Below are 24,395 nucleotides of genomic sequence, written 5' to 3'. Positions count from 1 at the left end.
TATTATGTTGAGTTAGAAGTGCCTTTAAGATACTCAAGTGGAGATGTCAAATACATAATTTTATAGTACCATTGAACTTTCTACATAGTAAATAAATGGGCTACCCATTCTTTTGTCCCTAATAACAAAGCTGATTAATACTTATCCAGGGTTTTATCAGTTATCTCTTGAGTTACTGGTAATAAAAAAGTCATGTAAATAGAGTTTGACTCTCAGTTATTAGAGCTGATGAGACTGTGAAAAGATTCTTCAATCTAGAAAGCAACTAAGGTGAGTATGTTAGGACAGTTCTCCTTTGGAGAATGGCTAACTAAGAATATACCCTGGGGAAAGATTAGTAAAAGGAGGGCTGAAAGGGCTAATCCGAATCTAAAATAACAATTTAAAAGCAATCTATTTTGAATATTGAAGTTAAATATTTCCTTCCTTTTAGTAATGAAAGAATTATTATTGGCTTACCTAAACTACAAATATCCAAGTTACTGTAGATCTTTAATAGGCATAGTTATACCAGAAGGAAAGTGTTTTTTTTTCTTTATTTCTCCATCATATTAATTTGATGCGGCACTGATAAATCACCACAGTATTACTTTATACCTTTAGGCATATCGATTGTTTGAACTATTCCCTTTAAATTTTCTTGGAAATAAAGATGTGACTAATATTTCTTAAATAAGTTAAAAATTATTCTAAGTTTATTGAATTTTGATTATTGTGCTTAGATCAGTAGTTTCCCTTTATCAGAAAATATGTTGCCACTATAACTAACAAGACTAAGCTTTTCATGCAGATTTTATAACTTCTAGATATTGTAATGTTGGTATTTGTGTTTGTTACTGATATTTTAAAGGTCTCTGGAAAAGTTTTAAAAGTAAATCATGTATAGATGTAGAACATTTGGAAGATTAAAACCATCCTCGATTTTGCCACATAGAGATATCACCGTTTTGGTGTATTTCCTTTACTGTTGCTTCTCTGTATTTTTAATGTATAGGCAATATACAGTGTAGTAGTTGAGAATAGGAATTCTAGAATTAAACCCCTGGGTTCAGATTTCTGTTCCACTTATTAGTTATGTGATTTTAGCAAATCATTTGATTTCTCTGAATCTTGAATTTCACATCAGTAATATGGGGATAATGAAAGTAAACATTACGGTTTGCTATGTGCCAGGTACTTTGTATATTATGTGTAAAATCTTAATCCTCATATCTCTACCTAAGAGCTATTTAGTAGTGCCTTTAAGAAGAAAAAAGAAATGATGTAATTTAATACGTAGGACATAATAATAAATGTTACTTATATAGTTTTTAAAAGTTGCATTTATACAAAATATTCAATCTGTTATTAAAGCTTTTATTATGACCACATTTGCATACCATAAATAGTCTTTGAAAACGAAATTTAAAAAATGGCTTTATAGAAGTTTGTCACATTGATTCGCTTACTTTTCCCTCTAGTGATAGACCTTTAGATCATCTCTAATTGTTTTGCTCTTATAAATAATGCTGTTATGAACATATTTATTATGATTTTTTCTTTAATTCCTACAAGTAGAATTGAGTCAAAGGACAGACTATTTTTAAGGTTCTTGGCACTTAGTCCTGCATTGCTTTCTAGAAACAGCAATCATTATACATTCTTATATCTCATATATTCTTATGAATGTATGAGAATGTACTTTTGAGAGCCTTGGGTGCTGCCATTAAAAAAGTTCTTGAAATTTCAATTTTCTAAAAATATTATTTGTTTTCATATTTGTTTTTATTGGTGTGATTTTTTTAGTGTAAAGTGAGCTTACTTGGTGTATTCCTTATTTGAGGATTGCCTGTTGATATTATTTTATTTATTTGACTTCTTTATTGCTATCCTGTATTAATATAAACTAGTTTGAAAATATTTTTAGTAGTTCGTGGTTTATCTATTAATTTTCAACCGTGTTTTGGGAAAACTGTGTTTTAAAATTTACATAGATATTAGCTACTCTTTTTTCTTGGGGTTTCTTATTTTTATATTTTCCAGTATGAAATAAAAATTTCAACTTTTTTTCCAGTTTTTGTTTCTGATTAAATTCATCACTCTATCTCTCATTGTCATATGATATATAAGGTATAAGAATCTAATTTAGTTTTTTTGAAGTAGAAAACCTGGAAATGAGAAATAGGTTTTATATTCTATTTCAGTTCTAATAAAATTTATGAATGCTGATAAGGGCTGTATAACTGCATCTATACTTTGAAGAATGCTGTAGTGGATTAGCAATGTCTTCCATAGGTATGGGGGAGGAGTATTGAGAGGATAATGACAGTATTCATATCTGTAATTTCAAATTTAAGCATTGTTCCAGTATTTGTTGAATATTCTATTGAAATACCATCATTATATGAATTCAAGGTAAAATTGGTTGGTGGACTTTTCTCATTTTGCTGGCTTTTTTCCCTGTTATTAGGATTACACAAACATCAAAACATATTAAAAGTTTTCCTAACCTTTCTGCTTTGGAGTTTGACAGTACTCACCAATAAAACTATCAAGTTCTAAATGATAATTGGAAGTAACACTTTGTTATTCTTTCTGTTTATTCTCTTATGGTTTTTTACCCCTTGGGCAATTTTTAGTAATTGTTTTAAACTGTTGGGCTTAAGATTGTTTTCAGTTTTTCCATGCCCTTCCCAATTTTTTATTTCGAAAAATATAAAACTAAATGAAAAATTGCAAGATTAGTACAATGAATATCCATTGTACTCTTTATGAGGATTCACTGGTAATAACTATTGCTATATTACATATACACACAATTTTTAAATGAACTTTTGAATTAGTTGTAGCCACGACTAAAAACTTAAGCGTGTGTTGCCTGAGAACAAGGACATTCTCCTATTTAAGCACAAAAATTGCCACAGACAGAAAATTTAACAGTGCAGTACTCTTATCAGGTTATTCCATTTTGTCACAGTTGTGTCTTTTAAAGCTGGATCTCCCTGCCCCAATCCAGGACTATACGTTGCATTTATTCGCCATATATCTTTAGTCTCCTTTAATCTCTAGAACATTTCCCTGGTCTTTTTTTTTTTTTTATCTTTCATGGCATTTTGAAGAATTCAGGTTAGTTTTGTAGCTCATTTTTGTTTTGACAGAAAATCATCTCTGTGAGATTTTCTAATTTGTTAGCGTGAAATTGTAGCTATCTAAATAGTTTGACAGTCTTTTTTCTGACCCCCCCCCCCTAAATCTTTGACCCAATAATTTTTTAGAAGAATGTTTTTCAGTGTATGCCTGGAAACTTTAAAAATTTAAGCAAAAATCTTTCTCCTTTGCAGAGTTGTAACATTTATAAATTTTTAGTTATGATATTAAATTTTAAAAATTTCTGCTTCATTCCTACCTTGCATTTGTTTCTAACACTTTCAAAAATTGTTTCAATTCTATTTTATTTGCATTTAAAAAATTCACACAAACTACACTGACTACACTAGAAATACTGATAAGCAAAATGAGGGAAATAAGTCTATAAAACCTAGCACTCACATATAACAACTATCAACATTTTGGTCTATACCTTTCCAAACTTGAGGGAATAAAAGTATATGTGTGAGTGAGACATTAACAGAATTTTGCATCATTGTAACACTGTGCTGTAGCTTGCTTTTCCCCTCCTATAATAGTGGTTACATTATTAAACAATGAAAGAATGGAAAAGTAGCAGTGCCATATGATCTTATTAAAGAGAAACAATTGGAAAGAGAGGCTCTTATCAGTTAGCATTTAGATACTCATCAAGTACTGTAAATAATTCTTAGTGGTTATATCAATTGCTTTTCTAGTTCTCAATCTCTGTTGATGAGGATAGGAGAACACTAGAGGCAAGAGCATGTGGAAAGTTGCAAATTAAGATAATATTAAACTTTCTTTGGTACTAAGTTTCATGTAAATGCTATGGCTGCAAAGTGAATTTTAATTTTAACTTTTGGTTTTAAATAAGAACATTAACCATTCAAAAAACACAGAATAGTGAAGTCTCCCTACCAGTTTTGTCTCAGGCTCTTGAGTCCCTTCATCAGAGGCCACTAGTGCTATCAGTTTCCAAGTATCTTTCCAGAGACAGTTTTTGTAGGTACAAGAAAATTGGTGCATATCACAGAATACATTTGAAATGACTTATTTTAGTCCAGTTCTCTTTAACTGTATTAACATTTATGTAGGGTTTTATAATTTTATAGTGTACTTTCACATGTATTCTACCTTGTCCTTGTAGCCATCTTGGAAAGGAATAAATGAAAACTTAAAAGTACAAAACATAAAAATTACTACTTAAATGTGGAAAGAATGATAAAATCAGATGTAAAATATATTTCCTTTCTGTCTAAAATACAATTTGGTTCTAATGCTAATCACCTGGAGATCAGATTCCACAAGTTTAAGGACATGGTCCCCAACAGGACTACTCTCATTTTAGATGTCAGCTACAAGTTCTTGGGTTCCCCAGACCACTCACACTCCTGACCAATTGGCTACAAATCCAGGGGGTTCCCATGACTCCCCTTAGGTTTGATAATTTGCTAGAATGAATCGAAGAACCCAGGAAACTCCTCTACCAACTGTTACAGTTTAATTATAAAAGATTCAAATCAGGACCAACCAAATGAAGAGATTCCTGGGGCCAAGTCTGGGAGGGTTACAAATGCAGAGCTGCCATTTTCCTCTCTTTGTCAAGTCAGGAAGTATCACCCCATCAACCAGGAAACTCACACATGCTTCAATGTGGAGTTTTAATTGAGGTTTCACTATGTGGGCATGGTTGATTAAGTCACTGGCAACAGACTGGCCTTGAATAACAAAGACTTATGCTTATTACCTGGGAAATTCCAAGGTTTCAGTTTCCCTTCCTCAGAACCAGGAGGAAAAACTGGTCGAATTCTTTATACAACATTCATAGTCTCTCAACATCAGTCCTTAGAAGCAAGCCCCTGTATCAGCTTTTAAAATTATCTTTTTGGAGACAGTTTTGTATATGTATGCATCCCTCCGAACTTTTTCTTATGCTTTTACTCTATGTGGGATGCCTGTGCAGTTGGGGGAGGGGAGGGTATGTCTTCAAAATTTTTGTGTTTTTCCAAGTTCATATATTGTACTTGTCATGTATCCTTTCTTGTCTACCCCTCATCTGGAAGAAAGATAGTCTCTCTTTTCTAAACTTATAGTTTTGTGTCTCTCAAGGCGTAGTCACTTGTGTATTGGTTTTTCATAGTTACGTATATTCTTGGCCCATTTCTCATTCAAAAGTTTAAGGTTTATAAGAGAATGGACTTTGTGAATGTTACTCTCCTTTGTATTTCTCCTTCCTATAATATTTTGCTAATAGTGGATACTTAAGTATCTCTAATTTTAAAAATTGTTTTTTTGCATTGTATATTTTTATACTATTATTTGTTGTAGCAAACTGTAGTAAGACGATTATCTACATAATCCATTCAGAGATATCTGTTGTACATTAGTTTATAGTTATATATTTTACAGTTTACAAATGTGAGTGGTTTTCCCTGCAGTCTGCTTGAATGAAAAAGAGGAAAAAAACCCCCAAAACAAAAAAACAGGCAAATTACTAATAAGGATTTATTTACGTTTTTAGATTTAATATGTAGGGTGTAACAAAATGAGATTTTCAGAAATTTCAGATTCTGTAAAACAGAAGACTTGTGTGTGTTCTTTCTAGGATATGATTCCTAATCAGTTGGGACAAGTTCCTGCAGTGTTGCTGTTTTATTTGGCAATAACCGACTGGACCCACATGGGGACTGTCTTTTTTAAAAGAGGCATATACACTCTTGATGTGTTTCTAACACTATCCATTTTGCTAATTTGTTATCTGCCTAGCTCCTGCAGAGATTTCAGTTTAAGACCTTTGATGAATTATTTAATATTAAGATATAGGATATTTTGAATTTGCTTCCATAGGTTGGGATTTATAAATTGTCAAAAAGGAAAAGTAAGGCATCATTTATTACTTTACCGGACAAACTTTCAAAACTGCCTACAGCATTTAAAACACATGTCTAAAGTCTAAGAAAGTAGAAAAATATTTAGTGTCATTATAAATTTCATCCTATATAGTAAATGGAATTTTTTTCTTAATTTTATTTCAGAATGTTGATCACCAGTGTATAGAAGTACAACTGATATTTATGTATTGATGTATTCTGAAACTTTGCTGAACTAATTTATTAGTTGTAATAGTTTTTTTTTTTATTTTTATGGTGACGTTAGTTAACGAAATCTAATAAGGTTCAGCTGTATACTTTAACAGTATATATTTACACTATGTGTCCACCTCCCATAGTTAGATTTCTTTCTGAAACCACACATTTGACCTTTATCCTGTATACCTCTCCCCTTCCCGCTTTTCCCTCTCCCCTACCAGTCTATTGTTCATGACCATGAGTCATGAGTCTCTGTTTGTTTGTCCTGTTCATTTGTTGCTTTTAGGTTTATATCCCACATATAAGTGATATCATGTGATTTTCAACTTTTTCTGTCTGTTATTTCGCATACCATAATTATCTTGAGGTCCATCCATGTTGCAAATGACAGTATTTCATCTCTTCTTACGACTGAGTAATATTCCATTGTGTATATATATATACTACAGCTTCTTTATCCAATCATCTATTCTAGGACACTGCGATTGCTTCCATGTCCTCGCCACTGTGGATAATACTGCTATGAACATTGATGTGCAAATATCTTTTCGAATATGGGTTTTCAGGTCTTTGGGGTAAATGCCCAGTAGAGGGATTGCTGGATCACATGGTAGATCAATTCTTAGTTTTTTCAGGAACCTCCATACTGTTTTCCATAGTGGCTGTAGCAATTTGCAGGCCCACCAGCAGTGTATGAGGGTTCCTTTTTCTCCACATCCTCTACAACATTTGTTATGACCTGTCCTGTTGATTATAGCTATTCTAACAGGTGTGAGATGGTATTTCATTGTGGTTTTGATTTGCATTTCCCTAATAGCTGGCAACGTTGAGCATCTTTTCAAATATTTGTTGGCTATTTTTATGTCTTCTAGGGAGAAGTGTCTGTTCAGGTCCTCTGCTCATTTTTTGATTGGATCGTTTGTTTTTTTGTTGTTACTGAGTTGTAAGAGTTGTTTGTATATTTTGGATATTAGGCCCTTATCGGAGTCGTTGCTTGCAAATATATTTTCCCATTCAGATGGTTGTCTGTTTATGTTGTTGACAGTTTCTTTTGCTGAGCAGAAGCTTTTTAGTTTGATGCAGCCCCATTCATTTATTTTTGCTTTGACTTCCCTTGCCTTTGAGGTCAAATTCATAAAATCCTCTTTAAGTCCAAGGTCCTTGACTTTACTTCCTATGTTTTCTTTTATGCATTTTATTGTTTCAGGTCTTATATTCAGGTCCTTAATTCATTTTGAGTTACTTTTGGTGTGTGATGATAGACAACAGTCTAGTTTCATTCTTTTGCAGGTGACTTTTCAGCTTTCCCTGCACCATTTATTGAAGAGGCTTTCCTTTCTCCACTGTATGTTTTTGGCTTCTTTGTCAAAAATTGTTTGTCCATGTAAATATGGGTTTACTTCTGGACTCACGATTCTGTTCCACTGGTCTGTGTGTCTGTTTTTCTGCCAGTACCATGCTGTTTTGAATATCGTCACTTTGTAGTATAATTTGAGTTGGGCAGAGTGATGCCTCCAGCCTTGTTCTTTTTTCTCAGGATGGCTTTGGCAATTCAGGGTCTTTTGTGTTTCCATACAAATCTGATGATTAAAAAATGCTAATGGGATTTTGATGGGGATTGCATTACATCTGTATAATGAATGCTTTAGGTAATATGGTCATTTTAACTATGTTGATTCTTCCAATCCAGGAACATGAAATATAACAGTGGCGATAGTGGACAGCCTTGCCTTGTTCCTGATCTTGGAGGGAAAGTTTTCAATTTTTCACCATTAAGTATAATGCTGGCTGAGGGTTTGTCATATATGGCTTTTATTATGTTAAAGTACTTTCCTTCTATACTAATTTTGTTAAGCGTTTTGATCATAAATGGATGCTGTATCTTGTCAAAGGCTTTTTCTGCATCTGTCGATATGGTCATATGATTCTTATTTTTTAATTTGTTTATGTGGTGTATCACATTAATCAATTCTCATATGTTGAAACATCCCTGTGCCATTGGGATGAAGCCCACTTGATCGTGCGGTATAATCTTTTTAATATGTTGCTGTATTTGGTTCGCAAGTATCTTATTTAGGATTTTTGCATCTGTGTTCATAAGAGATATTGGTCTGTAGTTTCCTTTTTTTGTGTTATCTTTACCAGGTTTTGGTATCAGAGTAATATTGGCCTCATAAAATGAATTGGGAAGCATTGCCTCCTCTTTGATTTTTTGGAAGAGTTTGAGGAGAATAGGTATTAAATCTTCTTGGAATGTTTGGTAGAATTCACTGGTGAAGCCATCTGGTCCTATACTTTTACTTTTTGGTACGTTATTGATGATTGTTTCAATTTCCATACTGCTGTTCGGTCTATTTAGATTTTCCAGTTCTTCTTGATTCAGTCTAGGAAGGTTGTATTTTTCTAAGTATTGGTCCATTTCTTCAAGGTTATTAAATTTAATGTTATATACTTTTTCGTAGTATTCTTGTATGATCCTTTGTATTTCGGCAGTGTCTGTCGTAATTTCCCCGCTTTCATCCCTGATTTTGTTTGTGTCCTTTCTCTTTTTTCTTTAGTGAGTCTAGCCAAGGGTTTGTCAATTTTATTAACCTTCTCAAAGAACTAGCTCTTTGTTGAATTTATTTTTTCTATTGTTTTTTTGTTTTGTTCTGTTTTCAATTTCATTTATTTCTGCTCTAATTTTGATGATTTCGTTCCTTCTGCTGACTTTAGGCTTCATTTGTTCTTCTTTTTCTGGTTTTTAAAGATGAAGTGTTAGGTTGTTTATTTGGGCTCGTTCTTGTTTTTGGAGGTAGGCCTGTAATGATAGGAACTTTGCTCTTATGACCGCTTTTGCCGTGTCCCAAAAGTTTTGATATGTTGTGCTATCATTATCATTCGTTTCTATGTATCTCTTCAGTAGCATGTTGTTTAATCTCCATGTATTTGTGGTCTTCCTGATTTCTTTTTGCAGTTGATCTCTAGTTTCAGAGCATTATGATCAGAGAATATGGTTGGTATGATTTCAATCGTCTTATATTTGTTGAGGCTATCTCTGTGTCCCAGTATGTGGTCAATCCTTGAGAATGTTCCATGTGTACTAGAGAAGAATGTATAAGCAGCTGTTTTGGGATGAAAGGCTCTGTAAATGTCAGTTTTGTCCAGTTGGTCTAATGTGTCGTTTAAGGATGTTATTTTTTTTATTGATTTTCTGTTTGAATGATCTGTCCATATCCTACAGAGGAGTATTTAGGTCCCTCATTATGATAGTGTTTTGGTCTTTATCTCCCTTTAGTTCTTTTAGTAATTGCTTTACATATTTTGGGGCTTCCTGATTGGGAGCATAGATATAATGTGTTATGTTTTCTTGGTGCATGATTTCCTTTGTCATTATGAAGCATCACTTAGTATCTTTCTCTGCCTTTTTTATTTTGAAGTCTATTTTGTCCAATATTAGTACTGCTACTCCCATTTTTCTCTGAATGCCATTTGCTTGAAATATCGTTTTCCAGCCTTTCACTTTGAATCCATATTTGTCTTTGGAGCTGAGGTGTGTCTCCTGGAGGCAGCATATGGTTGGGTTTTATTTTATTTTTTTATCCATTCTGCAACTTGTTCCTTTTTATTGGTGAGTTCAGACATTTACATTTAGGGTGATTATTGAAATATGAGGTCTTCTTATAGCCATTTTATCTTTTGCTTTCTGGTAGCTCGGTGTTTCCATTGCTTCTTTGTCCTTGTGTTTTTGTTTTCTTTATTTTGTTTGGCTTTTGTGGGTTTTCCCTCTGGTCCTTCTTGTTTTATGTTATATACTTCAGTTCTGAATCTTTGGCGTGTGGTTACCATTTCCAATATTTAAAGAATAGTAGTATGTGCGTACACACACACACACACACACACACACATTTTTTTATATACAGTTGTTCATTTTTTTTCTGCATGTGCCTTATCTCCATTCCCCTTTTGCGAATTTGAATTTTTGAATCCTCCCCTTTTTAGTCATTGTTATCTCAATTTGTCCGTATTTATGCTGAACATTCATTACTGTCTTGCTGTAGGAAATATCTTCTTATTGTTTAAAGCTTTTAATGCCATTCTTAGTAAGGATTGAACTCTTCTGCTTCTATTTGCCTGATAGACACTTTGACTCCTACTTATGTGTATTTTTTGTCATTTTGTTTTAGGTGAGCTGACCCCTTGACCCCTTTCAGTATTTCCTGTAATGCAGGCCTTATAGTGGAGAATTCCTTCTTTTTTGTATATCTGGAAAGGTCTTTATTTCTCCTTCATATCTGGAGACATTATTCTAGGTTGGTAGTTCCTTTCACTTAATAGTTTAAATATTTGATTCCACTCCTTTCTGGCTTGTAAGATTTGTGCTGAGAAGTCCGAGGATAATCTAATGAGTTTTCCTTTATAGGTTACCGTCTTCTTTTCCCTGGCTGCCCTGAGAATTCTATCTTTGTCACCGTTTTTTGATCATTTTAATACAGTGTGTCTTGGTGAAGGCCTTTTTGGGTTGAGATAATTGGGTGTTCTTTTGACTTCTTGATTTCCAAGCTCCAGCTCATTCCTTAGATTTAGGAAATTCTAGTCCACTATTTATCTGAAAATGCTTTCTAATTGCTGCTTTTTTTCCTCATCTTCGAGAATTCCCATTCTTCTTCTTTCCTCTCCTGTTGGTGTCAGCTAGTTCTTCTATTTCTTTTTCATTATTTTTCATTCTTCATTTTCTCTCTGCTTCCTTCTTATTTATTTCTAGATTTCTGTCTTCGATATCACTGACCCTTTCCTCTATTTGGTCGACTCTGTTTCCCAAGCTTGCTATTTCATTTTTAAACTCTTGCAGTGTGTTCTTAATCTCCAGAAGTTCTATTATGTCCTTTTAGAAGGTTTCAGTCTCCTTGCTAAAGAACTCATTCTGCTCATCTAATTGTTTTTTTCAATTCCTGAAATTGTTGATATTGTACCATCCTGAATTCTTTGTCATTTAAGTCACATATTTCTACGTCTGTAAGCTTATTTTCTGGAGATTTTTGTCTTTCTGAGATACTTTGGCACCTTGGTTGTTCATGGTGTTTAATGGACTATTTCTCTGGCTGGGCATTAATGGAAGTGTATTCTGCTTCCCTCCCCCGCCGCCCTGCCCCTCCTCCGAAAGAAGATTTCGCTTGTTGCAAAGAAGCCGCTTTTCTTCTGGTTTCTAGTAGGTAGCATTTAAGCCTCTTGGATCCCTGCTTTATATAAAGCCTTAGTAATGCCTTTTTTTTCTTATAGATGTTTAATCATGCTCATTACCCTCAGTCTCTATCCCTGTCAGTGTTAGCGACAGTTTTGGTACCATTTGCTCATATTCTCTTGGGGCCCCGCAGTGTTTGGTCTCGGAAGATATGGGGGCAGGGGCCCTCTGGGTTATGCGATAGGGGCTGCGGTTCAGTCTCGATTTGCAACTGCGGCTGGTAAAAATCAACTGTTGTTTCTCTGCTGTCTCTGCTTCTCTGTTTTTTGCCTTGATAACTGGACCCTGCTGCCAGCGGAATGCAGCTCACCGCTCTCCCAGGCATGGCTATTTACGGAACTCACCACACCTTCTCCCCTCCTTCTCCTCCTGCAGGGAGTTCCAACTGTGAGAGGCAGCTTCTTTGTTTCTCCCAATCCACCACCCGACACCTGGGATTCTGATCTGTGGTAGCTCTTATGTGCAGATACCGCACTCAGTCATGCTGGTGTGCAGTTTGGGTGTTTTTTTGTTGAGTTTTAAATGTTCAGCTTATTGTTGTTTCAAGGAGAGAGATGTAGCGATAGTTTTTTTTGTGGATTCTTTATGGTTTTCTGTAGATGAGATTATGTCATCTGTGAATAGAGATAATTTCACTTCTTCCTTTTTAATCTGGATGACTTATTTATTTTTTTTGTCTAATTGCCCTGACTTGAACTTCCAGAACAATGTTGAATAGGGTTGAGAGTGACATCCTTGTCTTAATGATTTTAGGAGGAAAGTTTTTCATTTTTTACCATTAAGTGTGATACCTGTGGGTTTTTCATAGATGCCTTTAATCAGGTTGAGGAAATTCTATTCTCTTTTTTATTTAATGAGTGTTTTTATCATGAAAGCATATTGAATTTTGTCAATTGCCTTTTCTACTTCTATTGAGAGGATTGTGTTTTTTCTTTCATTTTATTAATATGGTATATTGTTTGATTTTCTTATGTTGAACCACCCTTCCTAGAATAAATTTTACTTGGTCATAGCTTATTTTGTTAAGAATTTTTGCATCTAGATTCATAAGAGATATTGATCTGGAATTTTCTTGTATTGTCTTTATCTGGCTTATATCAGGGTAATAATGGCCTCTCAAAATGAGTTGCTGTTAATTCTTTAAGTATTTGGTAGAAGTCACCAGTGAAGCCATCTTGTCCTAGGCTTTTTTGTTGTTAAAAGCTTTCCAATTACTGATTCAGTGTATAATTCTTGTGAGGTTTCCTATTGTCTTGAGTCAATTTTTGTAATTTTTAGAAATTTGATCATTTTGTCTATGCTAAGTTGTTGGTCATAGTATTCTTATAATTTTATTTCTGAAAGGTTAGTAGTGTCCTGCTTTCAAGTCTGACTTTTGTAATTTGAGCCTTTTCATTTTTCTTTTTCTGACTAGCTGAAAAAGTCTGTCAATTTTGTTATATTTTCAGAGAGCCAACTTTTGGTTTTATTGATTTATTTTTATTTTTATATTCCTCATTTTGTTTATCTCTGCTTTACTGGCATATTTTTTATATGTTTTAATGACCATTTAAAGGAATTCTTATTTTGTGATTTAGTCACAGAACTTGCTTACTTTTTGTCATTGTTACTGGTTTGTAGGAATTCTTTATGTCTTATGGCATATGTTAACAAACCTAAGACCTCTAGAATAATATAGAATAATAGAAGATAGGAGACATTCTTATCTTTCTTGCCTGTAATAGCAATGTATTTCACCATTAAATAGAATAGTAGGGTTAAGATTTCTTTATCTTTCTAGTTTGCCAGCAGTCAGTAATAATAAGTTGCCTAAAAAAATCACTCATGTAGTATATCCACACAATATAAAACTACTTAGCAATAATAATACAACAGCCTTAAGAGCAGTACCATTTTACAGGTATGTATCTTGTCAATAAGGAAACTGAGATGAAGAGAGGTGAAGTGACTTGTCCTACATCATACAGCTAGTAATAAGCAAGGGAGCTGGAATTCTATCTCAGGCATTTTGGCCTCAGAAGCTGTGCACTTAACTATAGTGTAAAAACAACCCTCGTCCCTCAGAGGCCCAGCCTAGTACCTTTCCTCTGAGACAAATAATTATACATTTCTGGAATATCATTCTAGGGACAGTCTGTGCATGTACAATCAAATACATACATATACCCGTGTATTTTTCCTGTCTTTTTTTAAAAAATGGGGGCATACTATAATTTACACCATTCTGCATCTTTTTTTTTTTTCCACTAAACATGTACATCATACTGTTTTCAACTTTTGTTTTCATTTGTTTTATGTGTGTCTCTTAAATGAATAGGTTTGGCTATTTTTTTACCCAAAATGAGGATTTGAAGCAGATTAACTTATTCTAATTTATTTTTAATCAGTATGTTTAAGGCTTACATTTGTCATACTGTTTTGATTTTAATTATGCTTTCCTGATATCTCTCCTTTTCTACATTGTTTTAGAGTGAATTTTGCTTTCTTTGTTTCCTACTTAATCACTCTGGTTGATTGATAGTTTTTTATTGTGTTTCTGTTCTATAAATGGTTATCCTTCTAGAACAAAAAAGCCCTTCAGGTTTATTAATATAGTTATTTTCCACTATGTTTTGTTTTTATATTCTCATTATATTTTACGGATTTACATGAAATGATCCATTAAAAATGAGCTTTAAATAATCTATTTTAAAACACTGTTTGTGCTAGTAAATGTGGAGAGGTAAAGTTGATTTCGGTTGTGTTATTAAATCAACACTTAAATTAGTTATGCTGAAATTTCTCATTACATAATCTGATTTGTCATTTTCAAAGTTAATAATGACTGAACAAATCCCCCCACCACTCCCCACCCCTCCAAAAGAAAGAAAGAAAGCCCACAAGCAAGGTATACGAGTTAGCACATTTTTTATCTCTTGGTATGTAAAGATTTGAGATTTAGCTCTAGGTGTTTTTCTTGTAACGAAGATAAACTGTTGCCAGTTTGCAATGGTTTTCTAGTCCATGGTAAAGTTGTATAAACCATGAAATTCATTCTGTTATTTTATCTCTTTTTTTCACCCACAAAAAATCCTATAGAATTGGTTATTTTATGTAAATATTGAGTAAACACCAAAGTACAGTTTGGCATTTTGTACTAAACATTAGAAGATACTAACATTGCTATTTCTAATCATAATTACATAAATTTTGTTAAGTGCTTATTACATGTAAGATATGAAAGGTGCACAAAAATTTCACATGGTTAGTCTAATTGGAGTAAGAACACATACATAAAATGCTTAACTAGTAAGGTTGTATAATGAAGGACTTCGTTGAAAAGAACATTACCTGCATCTCTTTACAATTAAAAAACTGAAAAGTAATCCTTGCATTTGGGGAACAAAAATTTGAAAGATAGAAAAGATCCATAGGGAAAAAACGAGCCTCCCAGACCCCCTTGTTTCTGGTATATCCTTCCATAGGTTACCTTTGTGTGTATAGATACATATTTTCTTATTTTTATATAAGTGGTTACATATTACTTATACATTTGTGTCTTGTTTTATAATAAAAACTAATCTTTATACCTTTATCAGTGCCCCAAATTAAACTATTCATAATACTGCCCTCATGCATGCTTTCCTACCCAGTAACCCAGTGAACTCCTTAATAATGTTATTCTTGCTTTTCATCTTTCTTCTTCTTTTCAGTTTCAAGTAGTTGAAGGTGGTTCAGAGAGTTCATTCTGTATTTCCCACCATTAAAAGACCTTTTGGAACCAAATAATTTCTTAGTTTCTTCCAACCTTAAGTAGGTTGAATACCAGGAATCAAATCATTTGTGTAGATTGAGCTTTGATGTGAGTTCTTGTAATGTCAAATTTATTTTATTGATGACGTTCTCAGTTGTGTTTATCATTCTAGTTACTGGTATAGTGACGTTTGGCTGTGTGTGTGTGTGTGTGTGTGTGTGTGTCTGTCAAGGGAGGATATAGTAGATAGTATAATCTGTCTCTGATGATTCTATGTAAAGAGACATTCTCTAAAGGGATTGAATGTTTGATTAAGTTGGCTGTTTTCCAAGCCTGAAACTGATTAACAAGATATAGGGCTTTACGGTATTGAAGCAGTTGCTTTTAAGACCAACAATGTCCTTTTTGTGGAAATCCTAATGTTCTTAAAAGATGGGATACCATGACATCATCACTGTTTTTCCCAGTATCATTTCTCAAGTAATACTGAATATGCTGTGATTATTAGTACCCTTCTCCCATCTTCTTTTTGTTGCTTTGACTAATATATTGTCAATTATTCGTGTTTTGCAAATGTGGAACAGTTACTTAATTCTGAAAATCCTATTTGGGTGAGATTTTAATATAAATTATATACTATTTAAATTCTAGTTTCATCAGCTTTCTTAGAGATGTATGTTTTAAGATTGAGCAAAATGGTACCATCCGCAAAAATTGTGTATGCTTTTTACATTCAACCGTAAATAACCTAATAAATTATCAGTTTCTGTGGTCTGTTTTTGAGGAGCCAGAAACATTAGAGCTGTCATTTTCTATTTATAGGATTGTTATTACTTTTTACCATTCTCTCTTAATAGGAAGGATATGGTAAGTTACTATAATGATAATTTTCCCTAAGAACAGATTAGATTTTTTTTAAATAGCTTTTTTTTTTTTTTTTTAATTTAAAAAAGAAGATGATTGTATATGCCCTTGAGGGCATTTGGTCCTGTCCAAAATGTGCGTATTCCCGGAGAATATGTACCAATATTGTTGGATCTTTTTAAAATCTTTTTTCATGTTTGTAGAAATTGAACATATGATTATTGTTGAAAAATTTGGAATATAAGGAAAATATAGTCTTGCGGATATTGTCCATAATACTAGCCTTAACTACCTAAAAATAACCCATACCATCTTGTTTAGTCCTCTCTTTGCAAAAACTTTATTATGTATATAATTTTTTTATTCTTTATAAAATCAAACACAGATAAAGAAAATTCACAAAACAGACATATAGCTTAATGAATTATTATGAATAAAATTCCCTTGTAACTACCTAAAACAAGAAATAGAACTTTGCCAGCCACTCCAGAAGTTCTTCCATACGTCTCACCCCAAATACAACCTTTCCTTTTCCCCAAAGTAACCACTGTCTTGACATTTATAGTAATAACTTATGGGAATTTCTTTATAGTTTTATTATCCAAGGGTGCATCCCTTTGTTCCATTATAGAGATCTTACAGTTCTTTATATATTTTGGATACAAATCCTTTTTCAGATAAGTGATTTGAAAATAATTTTTCCCAGGCTTTGGCTTGACTTCATTCTTTTAAAAGTGTCCTTTGCAAGAGTAAAAGTTTTTAATTTTAGCGAAGTCCAGATAATGAGTTGTGGCTTTTATAGATTATGCTTTTGGTACCATATCTAAGAACACTTTGACTAACCTAAGGTTATAAAAATTTTTACCTGCGTTTTCTTCGAAATGTTTTGTAGTATTAACTTCTTACATTGAGATAAGTGAAACTTTTTGAGTTAATTTTTCTGTCAGGTGTGAAGTATAAGTCAAAGTTCATTTTCATATATACAAATGTCCAATTGTTGTAGCACTGTTTTTTTTTTAAAAAGATTATCTTTTTTTCTGTTGTACCTTTGTCATGGTCAGTTGACTCTATTTGTGTGGGTCTATTTCTGGACTTCTGTTTTGTTTCATTCAACTCTGTCTACCCTTTCACCATTACCACATCATGATAATTGTAGTTTTATATGTTTTGAAATCTGGTAGTGTGAGTACCCTAATTTTATTCTGCTTTTAAAAAATTGTTTTGACTAATTTGGATCCTTTGGATTATATACATTTTAGAATCGGTTTGTTGGTATCTAAAGAAATTTTGTTGGATTTTGATTGAAATTACATTGAATCTATGAGTCATTTAATTTTTGGATCAATTTAGAGAGGACAGGCCTCATAACAATATTGAATCAGGCCATGAACACGGTACATCTCTTTATTTAGTTGACTGATTTCTTTCATTGAGGTTTTATATTTCTTACTATGTAAATTCTCAGATATTTTAGACTTATCTAAATATTTCATTTTCATCCCTTGCTGTTTTCCACATTCCTTGGGATTTTTCATGTATACAGTGTCATCAGCTAGAGACAGTTTTATTTCTTCGTTATTGTTACATATTTCCTTTCTTGCTCTTTTTTCCTCATTGTATGGATTAGAACTTTTAAGTACAGTGTTGAATATGAATGATTAGAGTAGACATCCTTATCTTGTTTCTAACCTTTAGGAGAAAGCTTTTTCACTCTTTTACCATTGAGTATGATGTGCCTGTGGGTTCTTGTAGATACTCTTAACCAGATTAATGATATTCCCTTCTATTCCTAGTTTTTTGAGAGTTTTTATCATAAATAAATGTTGAATTTGTCAAATCCTTTTTCTGCTTCTGTTGATATGGTCATACATTTTTTTTTTCTTTAGTCTGGTTAGAATAGAGAATTATGTTGATTTTTGAATGTAGTATCTTTTTATGTATTGCTAGATTTGATTTGCTGATACATTGTTGAGGATTTTTGCTATTATGTTCATGAGGGATATTGGTAAAAATTTTTCATTTTTCATTTTCATAATTGTTCTTGTCTGGTTTTGATAGGATAAATAATGGCCTTATATGACGAATTAGAAGTATTCTCTATAAGCTTGAAGAGGTTATGGAGAATTGGTATTATTTGTTTCTTTAATGTTTGATTCAATTTGATAGTGAAACTGTCTATTTTCACTGGACTGGAGTTGTCTGTAAATATTTTAAACTATGACTTTAATTTCTTTAATGTACATATAACTCCAGATTATCTATTTCTTCTTGAGTGAGTTTTGGTAGTTTATATCTGTCATGTACAGGTAATTTGTCTATTTCATAGACATAGTTAAATTTATGAGCTTAGAGCTAGCTGTTCATTGCATTGCCTTATCCTTTAGTGTCTTAGGGCCTATAGTAATATTCCTCTTTGATTTCTTTTTTTGGTAATTTGCGTCTGTTCTTATTTTCCTTAGTTAGTTGACACAAGTCTTTCAGTTTTATTTATTAACACCTTCCCCTGCCCCCAAGGGAAAAAAAAACAGCTTTTGGTTTTATTAATTTTTCTCTGGCTTTTTGTTTTCTAATTTTGTTGATTTCTACTCTGTTCTTTAGTATTTTTTCTTATATTTATCCTTTATTTAAAGCTTTTCTCTTTATTCTTAAGATGGAAGCTTAGAGTATTGATTTGAGATTTTTTTTTCCAAATATAGCATTTAGTGCTTTAAATTTCTGTAAGCACTGCATTAGCTGTATCCTACAAATTTTGTTGTTTTTTTTATTTCAATTCAATTCATATATTCTAATTTCCCTTGAAACTTCTTTATTGACATATGTATTACTTAGAAGTGTATTGTTTAATTTCCAGATTTGATGCTTTTTTTTTTTTATGTATCTTTCTGTTACCAGTTTTAAGTTTAATTACACCACAGACAGATACATACTTTGTATGAATTGAAATTTTTACACTTGTTAAGATTTGTTTTATAGCCCAGAAGATGCTCTGTCTTGGTGTGAATATCATATGTGCGTTTGAAAATAATGTATATTTTGTTGGAGTATTCTAGAAATGTCATTAGGTCAAGTTGGTTGATAGTGTTGTTCCATACTGTTGTTCTGTATATTTTAAGATACTTAAAAAAAAAAAAAAATTTTTTTTTTCTGAGAGAGGAGTATTGGAATTTACCAGTATAATTATAGACTTGTCTTACTTCTCTTCTCAGTTATATCAAGTTTTGCTTCATGTAATTTGAGACTCTTCTGTCCGGTAAATACAAACTTCGGTTTTGATGAATAGAATCGTTATTATATAATGTCTCTCTTTATCTCTTGTGATTCTGAAGTCTGTTAATGTAGCCACTCCAGCTTTCTTTTGTTTAGTAATTTGCATTTCTTTTAGGGCAGGTTTACTGGCAACAAATTCTCTTAGCTTTTCTTCATCTAAGAATCCCTGTCCCTCCCTCCCCCCCTTTGCCCTTCTCTCTCTTCTCTCTCTCTCCACCCTCCCCACTCCCTTTCTCCTCCCTCTCCTCCTCCTGCCACCTCCTCTTCTTTCTTGTCCCTCTAACATTTCTTGTAATGCTGGTTTAGCTTTTTCTTGTCTGGGAAGATCTTTATATGTCCTTCAATTCTAAATGATAGCTTTGCTGGGTAGAGTATTCTTGGTTGTAGTTCCTTGCTTTTCATCACTTAGAATATTTCATGCCACCCCCTTCTGGCCTGCAAAGTTTCTGTTGAGAAATCATCTGACAGTCTTATGGGAGCTCCCTTGTAGGTAACTGCTGTTTCTCTTGCTGCTTTTAAGAGTCTCCCTTTGGCATTTTAATTATGATGTGTCTATGGTGTGGGCCTCTTTAGGTTCATCTTGTTTGGGACTCTACTTCCTGGAATTCTATGTCTATTTCCTTCACCAGGTTAGAGAAGTTTTCAGTCATTTTTTTTTCAAATCTTTGCTTTCTTTTTTCTTCTGTTACCCCTATGATGTGAATTTTGGTATGCATAATGTTGTCCCCCTTAAACTATCCTCATTTTGGGATGGCTCCATAGTGTAGTGGTTAGCATGTCTGCTTTACACACAGAAGGTCCTGGATTTGCGCCCCAGGTGTGCCAGGCCCCAGGTGCACGCCATGAGCATGTGCGAGGAGTCGCCCCACCTTCAGAGATCCAGTTCTTAAGGGGAAACGGCAACATCCATAGGGATAGAAGGGGATGGGGGAATTAAAGAGGAAAAAAAAAACTATCTTCATTTTTTTTTTTTGTATTCATTTTGTTTTTGCTCTTTTGATTGGATGTTTTCTGCTACCTTATCTTCCAAATTGTTGATTTGATCTTCTGCTTCATCTAATCTGTTGATTCCCTCTAATGTATTCTTCACATCAGTTATTGTATTCTTCATTTCTTACTGGTTCTTTTTTATGTTTTCTGTCTTCTTTTTTATGTTTCCTGTATCTTAGTTGAAGTTATGTCTAAGATCATTGAGCATCCTTATAACCAGTGTTTTAAACTCTGCATCTGGTAGATTGCTTGTCTCTATTTTGTTTAATTTTGTTCTATCTTTCATTTGGGACGTGTTTGTCTCCTCATTTCGGCTGCCTCCCTGTGTCTGTTTCTATAAGGTAGGGCTACTACATCTCCCAATCTTAGTAGAGTGGCTTTATGTAGTAGGTGTCCTATGGAGTCTAGTGGCACAGTGTCCTTGGTTTCCTGATCATGTACTCCAGGTATGTCCCTTTTGTGGGTTGTATGTGCCCTCCTGTTGTAGTTGAACTTTGGTTGATGTTTGCATGTCAGTTGGAGGGATTGACCCTCAGGCTGATTGGTTGTGAGGACTGGTCGTGACTACAGCAGAGGAGCTATTGTACAAGGACTGACCCTGTGGAGCAGGATTTGCTTTAGCAGGGCTCTGGTGAGTGCTGAGTCTGCCTTTTAGGTGTCTGTTTTGTAGCAGTGATTTGAGTGGTGCTCTGGTGTGGTCTGAAACTAGCCACTGGGTCTGTTGGTTCTAGGGCCTGTAGGGAGGGGCTCTGGTGCAGGCAAAGTTTAGCTGTTGTCTGTTCCCTGCCCAGGGCCACTTTGTATGAGCTATAAAGTGATCTGCAGATGGTTGCCACTTTTGTTGGGCTTGAGGGTTCCTTATTAGAGACTAAGCTGTGAACTGAGGCTGGCTGCCACTCACTAGTGCGGGCTTGGGGCTGCTTAGCAAGAGGTATGGGGCATGCCAAGGCCAGCTGCTGCTTGTTTGGAGTTTGTGAACCTTTGAGAGATTTTAGGAAAGTCCTCAATGTGAGCCAAGACAGGCATTTGTATGGAAAACCACTGGAAGTGGCTTGGGTGGGCCCACAAGTTAGGTTGGCTGGATCTCAGGGAATCCCCAGGTCAGGGCAAATGGTGTTAGCTATGTTGATAGAGACTCAGAAATGGTGCCTACCTGTGCATGCAGACTGGTTTGGGGGAGGGAGGGCTCAACAAAGAAATAATGGCTTCTGCCGCAACTTTATCTGGAAGAAAGCTGCCCCTCCATCTCTCTCTCTGAAGCCAAACAATTCATCCCGATATGTCGATGATGCCTTTCAAACTGCTGGCCTAGTGCTGGAGCTTAGAGCAAGTGAGTCAGTCAGTGAGCAAGTCTGTGCGTGGGCCCTTTAAGAGGAACGCCTTTCACTCCAGCAGCCCTCCATCTCACTAAGTCACAATCACCAATGGTTTTCACAGCCACAGGTTATGGGGACTTCTCTCCCTGGCAGTGCAATACTGGGCTGGGGACCTTGGTGTGGGGCTGGGACCTACTGCTCCTCAGGGGAAACCTCCGCAGCCAAGATACCCTTCATTTTTAACCACCACTAGTGGATGTGGGACCAGACTGGTCCCGTATGTTTTCTCTGCCCCTCCTAAAATAAGTCTTGAATTGGCTTATTCTGTAGATCTTCAGTTATAAGACTTCTTTTGAGCTAAACTTAAGTCAATTCTCAATGATGGTTCTGTAGTTTAGCTGTAATTTTGAAATAGTCATGGAAAGAGGCGAGCACAGTGTTTATCTACTCTGCCATCTTGAGCAGAACCTTGATTTTTTGTTTGTTTGTTTTTTTTGCATTTCTCCTGTTTGGAGCTTTGCTGAGCTTCTAGAACCTCTACAGTTATTTCTTTTTGTCAAATCTGGGAATTTGTCTGCCATTACTAAAAAAAAATTATTTCTCTACCAGTTTAATTTTCCTCTCTTTATGTAACACCAGTGTTGTGAAACTTAGACAATTTGATATAGTTCCACCAGTCACAAAAGTACTATTCATTTTTTTTTCTACTTTTGTTCATCAGTTTAGATAATTTCCATTGCTCTAATCTCTAGTTCTTTTCCTCTGTCATCCCTGTTTTGTAGTAGAACCTGTGCAATGAGTTGGTTTTTTTAAATTTCCAATACTGTGTTTTTCAGCTCTAAATTTTCCGTGTTTTTTTTTTTTTTGTAATGTCTACTTCTCTAAGAACTTATGCCTTTCCAATTGTTTTAAGAGTGTTAACTGTTATCACATTTATTGTGGCTATCCTTATGAATTTACTCAATTTCTGTGCTATCAATTTTAATATTTTACATGTAATAGTCTTGTTTATCCTATTTGTTCAGTAAATATTTGTGAAAGATCATTTTTAGGGGTAGTATCAAGAGAATACATAAGTTTTTTTTTTTAGTTCAACAAATATTTATGTAATATTTACTGTAGGAGGTAGGATGTATAATGTAGGGAGGTAATATAAAAATGAATGAGACATATCGTGCCTGCCTGTGTAGGAGAGAGATAAATAATTGCAATGTAATACAGTAAATGTTGCAGGATATTTAGGAGCATGGAGAGTGAGTGACCAGCTCTTCCTACTAGAATTAAGATTTTGCAAACATTTTTACATTTAATCTAAATCTTGAAAGATTTTGAGTGGGAATTTGTTAGGTAAATAAGAAAGAAGATGCAAATCATGGAACTAGTAATGAAAATTTTAACGTAAAATAATTCATGTAATAAGGGTACTAATACTTGATCATTCAAAATTCTTGAATAAGGCGTTAGTAACACTGAAGATTTTTTTTAACAGGTAGATTATTTCCACTTTATATGGAATTTAATTCAATCTCCTCATTTTAGGAGTGAGAAGTTAGGTGACTTTCCTATGCTCATATATTTTTGAAAGAACTCTAATTGTTGAAACATTTTGTTCCAGGGAATGTCCAGAGCAGGGAGGGATATTGGTAAAAGTTATGGGGCAATTTTGAAAGTATGTTAGAAATGGAATACAAATAACAATTAACAAATAATATTTTTATTGCAGTGTAGTGTTAATTTGGGGAGGTACAAATGTGTTTAATTACAAAGAAGTTTTCTAGCAAGAATTAAAATTGGTTCAGTGTCTTCACTAAAAATAAGACAGGTAGTTAGCTGCTTAAAAATTAAAGAGCATGAGGATAATTGGCTAGAGCTTTAATTTCCCTTAGAAGTCTAGCAAAATCAATTATGGAGGGTTTTTTTTTTTTAATTAGTGAATTTAAGCAGGTTAAAATAGCTAACATTTAATGTAGTGCTTACTACGCCTGAGTACTAGTCTGTGCTTACATATATTAACTTATTTAACTCTCATAACTATTCTGAGGTTATTATTTTCATATTACAGATTAGGAAAATGAGGCTTTCCAAGTCACAGCTTATAAATAGTATTGTCAGGATTTATACCCAGGCAGTGTCATTCCAGAACCCAGGATCTGAAGTTTCTCAATTATCAGAGTCATTTTAAAAATTGGGTAATGTGATATAAATGTATTGTAGCAGAACCACCAGGGGATTTACTGGTTATTTCTAGTGTCTGCTTATCTAATGAAGCAAATTTGATAAAGGCCATATTTTGTGTGAATCAAGTTTATGGGGGAAGCAGTTGTCTGAGTTAAATTCATTACTTTCCCATTGCATTTTTCTCTGGAATGTCTTATAGTTGACTAAACAGTGGCACGTGGTATCTGAAAGGAAAAGAAAGAGCTTACTGAATGAAATCTTTTGTGTATTTTCTTATATTTGAAGATCATTAATACATGGAGTTCTTCTTGTTGTTAGAAATATACTATGGATACATCCTGAGTTGTACATGTTTTTAATAGTCTGTATTACATTATCTCTTTTGCTGATGGGCTCACTGCATGGGATTAGATAAATTTTTTAAGTACTGATACATAAAACCTTCCAAGATATAAAGATTTATTTAACTTTTAAAAGTATATGGATAGTATATACTTATATACTATGTGTAGTAGGAATCTTCTTTTTTAAGCACCACAGGTAATCATGATGGTGAACTGGGTTTAGAAGCTATTTCACTACTAGACCACACTTTCTTCTCGGTGAAATTCTAGACCTGAGATAATTTT

General features: G+C 33.8%; 1 protein-coding gene across 1 annotated transcript in view; it reads left to right on the top strand.

Moving 5' to 3' along the window:
• Window positions 1–24,395, top strand: part of TAOK1 (TAO kinase 1) — a 145,881-nt gene that overhangs the window by 27,645 nt on the left and 93,841 nt on the right. The gene's annotated exons all lie outside the window — the stretch shown is intronic.

The sequence above is a fragment of the Pteropus vampyrus genome, unplaced genomic scaffold (genome assembly GCF_000151845.1).
Source record: "Pteropus vampyrus isolate Shadow unplaced genomic scaffold, Pvam_2.0 Scaffold50, whole genome shotgun sequence".
Lineage (NCBI taxonomy): Eukaryota > Metazoa > Chordata > Mammalia > Chiroptera > Pteropodidae > Pteropus > Pteropus vampyrus.
This window is presented reverse-complemented; position numbering and strand designations above follow the sequence as displayed.